Genomic DNA, 4,938 nt, shown 5'->3' on the forward strand with positions numbered 1-4,938 from the left:
AGTAGCCCAAGAGTTGGCGGTGGGTTGTAATGACTAGCTGCCTTCCCTCTAGTCTTACACTGTTAAATTAGGGAAGGCTAGCACAGATAGCTCTCGAGTAGCTTTGTGCAAAATTAAAAAAAAAAAAAAAAAAAACTCTTGGCTTAGGTTCTTCATGAAATCTAAGAATATACTCAGGTTGTGGAATGAAACAATTAATATAATTAAATCAATTTCTCAAAAAACATTTTCATTATAATCCACTGCGTTTATAGTTACTCGTATACGAAGAGCCTTGGTAGAAATTCAGACGTTACCTCTACCAACAAATTATGGCTTCGAAATAACTTCAGTAATTGACAGGGTAGCGTCTGAGATTACGGGCTAGTCTTCAATAACATCGGATCTTCTTATTGGCCTGGAGTGCGAATATAGCTAGGTTTGTGATCAGAAATATTTCTGGTCTGTAATGTGTCACTTGTTGTAAGTACTGATAATGATGACCAAACATGAGTTAGGGATAACGTAGTTCATAATATTGTAATAAAGTTCACAGAATATCTTAGGAAGAAATCAAACCACAACTTTACTGAGCACGAGAGATAGTTTTACTTTTTATGGGGTGGATATGTGTCATATTCTGTAATGTGTTGTATAATAAACTGAAAAGGTGTTATATAACCTACTGAAAACATAAACTTTTTCTTATAATATTTTGACAGGACGGTGTTTTTCAGGCATGTGTAACCATGTCAGAAATGGTGATTAAATAGTCCCGTTCCGATACATTATATGGACATATATATATTCGTTATCGGAATATTAGGGAAAATAAGTACGGCAGGAAAGACAGAATCATGTACAAATGGATAAATATGGATCGATGGATTTGTTTTTTTTACGATTGTTTGTGTGTATGTTTCAGAGCAAAACAATATTGGGCTATTTGCTGTGTTCACCGTAGGGAATTGAACCGTGTATTTTTGCATTGTTAGTCATTAGGCTTACCGTCACTGTCTGATCGGGGATCAGGTGAATTTGAAGACTGAAAATTATGTTGCTAAGACGATCTCACTGCTGCACAGATGCAATGTATTATAATTATATGTGTAAAGACGGGTTTTTAAGTTAATTGAAACTGGTTACTAACTTTACATTAATGTGATTCTGAATTAGTAAACTGAGAATTTCCAATTCTCAAAAAAACAACGAATTTGCTCTCAGCTGTAATTCTAAATGTAAGCATTTTCAGCTTACATGTTTATTCTTGTTTATTCTCGGTGAGCACAATTCAGCTATGTATTTGTATTTCGTATTTAAAACTACTTGTTTCCTTCGCTAACTTTGAACTACTGGCCAAATGGAAGAAGCCAGTCAACATATATCACTACCAAATATCCAATCTAAATATCTGACAATCACTCTCTTTATAAACTCATAATTTAAAGTGCAAAAACGTTTTATGGTATCGTACCTATTGAACTTCAAAATAAGAACTAGTCAAGGCGACAACTTTTAAATAGTAAATCAGGTAGTCAAGCGGTGCCAAAAAAAGACTCTCCAAGTGGTCGTTAAAATCGATGACTACCTAATGTGACTATTAATGACTATTAGTCATTTTAACTACTGTGCAGTCGGAAAATAGTCAGGTGATGGTGGCAGGGACACCTGGCAGGTAATAAATTTGACTGCTCTATGATAATCGTTATGACTTTCGTTAGGTAGTCTTTCTGACCAATGCTGACTACCTGACAATAGTCTCATTGCCTACCTGCAAACCACTACAGAGTGGTCATGACATAGTCAGTGTGACCCTCTTCGTCCAAGGAGCATTTGTCATTATGACCATCCATTAACAATGGACTGTTGTCATTATGACTATCCAACGACCATGGAAGATAAGTCATGTTGATCCGGTCAGGACCACCTCTGCAATATCACTGTTAGGCAAAGAGATCATCTCCAGTCAATTGTGGTCAGCAGAACCATCACTGAACAGTCAACCCCGCAGCCATCTGATGATTCAACCTAAGTCCCAGTAACCTGCCACCATCCTGAAAAATATAAAATGCATTTTAGCAGTACCATTTTTATTCCAAATTGAACACAACTGTATATCAATATACATGTACCAAAATAAAATTCAAAATGCAGTAACAAGTTGAAAATAAATAACTGAACTTTACACTTGGTTTTAGAAAATTCACCCTGGATCAAATACACATGACAAGTTACTATTACCTGATCTAATATAACCTTATGGCTTTGAACACTTTCCTCTTCCTTTACCTTTTAACGTTTTGACAGATTTCACGCTGCTATGTTTCTTGACATTCAAGAGATCAAGCAACTGAAGAACACATCTGTCTGCATCTTTTTCAGATTTGGTAATTTTCCTGGACTCATCATAGAGCTTCAGGTCAACTCTTTCAACAAAGTTGAAAGTTTTCTTGAGTTTTGTTGGAAATGCAAAGTTGAAGATATAAAAACTCCCTACATACATAGTGAATGCTTCCACAAAATCTTCAGTGGCACAAATATCAAATCCATCAACATATAGTTTAAATTCCTGATCACAAAACTGAGAAATTGAACCACATTGAATGTATATACCACTCTCTGCAGGTTCCCTAACTTCAGTACCCACCATGATATTTTCACTTTCTTTTAGAAGAAAAGGGATACCAAGAATGGCAATACTAGATGTAACATGAGGCATGTGTGAAGACTGTTTCATAAGAAATGCTAGCAATGGATTATTTTCTGGTGATATGCTTCTGTCCTGCAGGTGAGAATTTACTAAGTCCTTATATTAAGAGAGAAAGTTGGACATTCCTTTTTCTGCATCATTTCCTAGCCGCTTAAATTCATTCAATAGCTGTGCTGGTGATGTCACAAGGAAAGAATAATGCTCTATAAGTTCATTGACAGGAGTGTTGTCAATAACCAGTTTCTTACGATCATGCAGAGTTTTGTCCATAAGCAAGTCCATTTTACAAAGATCACCTGCAATGCAGACGAGTTTTCATCCATTCCTTGTGTTTTTCGGTGGAAGTTTCATCCATCCCAACTGGCTTTTCACACAAGTATTGCTTTAATCCATATAGTTTCTGTTGCGAGATGTGATTTGGAGATGGGGTTTCATCTGTTGCAGTTTTCGTCTTTTTCTTTCTTTCTTGGACTATAGGCAATGATGAATCCTTCTGCTTTCTATTATTCTGGAATTTCTGACGAAGCCTCATCCTTCACAGCTCCTGCAATTAGAATTGACAGAATTAGTTCTATTAAGAATGAATAACAAAACTGCCCTGGTATAACTATAATTATTTTAAACAGTATTTCTTTTATACCACTTTAGGCATTTTTCAGGTTTAATCTGATAAACTGAAAGTCATACACATACTGGTTAATAAACCAGTTGTACGAGTTCATCTTGATAATGTATTCTCTTTAGCGTCAAATTAGTTTAGTTTCGTTAGTTGAGTCATGTTATATCGTATACAAAAAAACAAATATTTCAAAGTATCAAAATAGTATTTTCCACAGCCCCTCCTTGGTAGATATATGTACTTGTGTGTATTTTAAAAATATAACTTCCCACAAAATTTTCACTTGTTTCTTCACTAACATTATGCAACACAAAAATGCCATTTAATTTATTTTGTAACTAATGGACATATTTCTTGCAGAATACATTTACACCCTTACAAATGGTGATATGGTCATTCTTGTTATGCACTTTAGGACCAAATTATTTGGGTTCATAAAGTCAAATGTACAGATAAAAGAATATATTTGTGATGAAAATATATTTCACAACAAACATAACATAATGCACATGTGGATAATACTTACACGAACACCTTGGGTATTAGATATAGGCCTTCTGACAGCTGAGGGTAGCACTTAAATATTTCATTCACTAGTTGGTCATACTGCTTTGAAGTGGGATATCTGGAAAATAGAGGTGGGGCAGGCTATCAACTACAGATGAAGACACCTGAAGAGATATAATTACACGCTTGTAATCAGAAATGGTACACATGGTATTCACTGCACAGCACTTACAAGGTATAGTTGGAAACCTCAGTGTAGACTTGCATCCAGTAAATGGAAGCGACCTTCTTTCTCAACAGGCTTCCCTTGCGACAACAGCAAAGCAGTAGATCTAGGCAGACTTGACAAATTTTCCAGCTTAAAGGGTACTGGCCAAGGCTTGAGTACTAAGATGCTGACCAAAGAAAATATCAAATAGTTCAAAACACTTACAAATTGGGGTTGACTGATTGCAATGAAATACTAACTAAGGCCTACTTGTCTCAAGTGAAAGATGAAACAATTTCTCCAACAGATTGAAAGGTCTGTTTGACATTCATTAGGACATATCCTACCATGATGATATGGACTGAATTTGTTCAGTACTGGGACCGGATGAAGATGCACTCTGCTTGCTTGAAGGCACTCAGGGTTTGGTGAATTCTGGTCAAAAATAAATTTTTAACAGGTCTAAATTTCTAATAAAAAATTAACCACAGTAATTGTGCTATGTTGAATAATGTATATTGAACAGTTTTACTTCTTTTCTTTGGAATAAAGTTTCCGCAGAGTGATTTTCAATGACTACATAAATGATTATAATCACTTAAATTTAAATGGGTTGCGCATTCTTACAAACGACTTACCGCAATAGCTATCTCTCCGTCAGAGGCACCAGCATTAGAAACTAGAGAAACGCGCATTTTTGCTTGTGGTTTTGGAACGTCAGACCATTGAACATCCATCCAGTTCTGCCAGTCTTCCATGTACACTTGCGCTGACAAGTTGGCAGCATCTACATCCAGATTTAGGTTGTCAGAAATCTTAGTGGGCAACAATCTCAGATCATCCATTGACACCACAATTTTTTTTTCATTGTAGGTAATGTGGCAGGATAAAGCCATTTCTCTGGAATATAAGAGT

General features: G+C 35.7%; 1 long non-coding RNA gene across 1 annotated transcript; it reads right to left on the reverse strand.

The window, feature by feature from the left end:
• Window positions 1-2,984: 2,984 nt before the first annotated feature.
• On the reverse strand, window positions 2,985-4,445 carry LOC143228062 (uncharacterized). The gene is made up of 3 exons (XR_013015167.1): window positions 4,048-4,445; window positions 3,835-3,933; window positions 2,985-3,233 (listed from the first exon to the last, which is right to left on the reverse strand). It is a non-coding gene; the product is annotated as an uncharacterized LOC143228062 (long non-coding RNA).
• Window positions 4,446-4,938: the final 493 nt, after the last annotated feature.

This window comes from Tachypleus tridentatus, chromosome 10 (assembly GCF_004210375.1).
Source record: "Tachypleus tridentatus isolate NWPU-2018 chromosome 10, ASM421037v1, whole genome shotgun sequence".
NCBI lineage: Eukaryota > Metazoa > Arthropoda > Merostomata > Xiphosura > Limulidae > Tachypleus > Tachypleus tridentatus.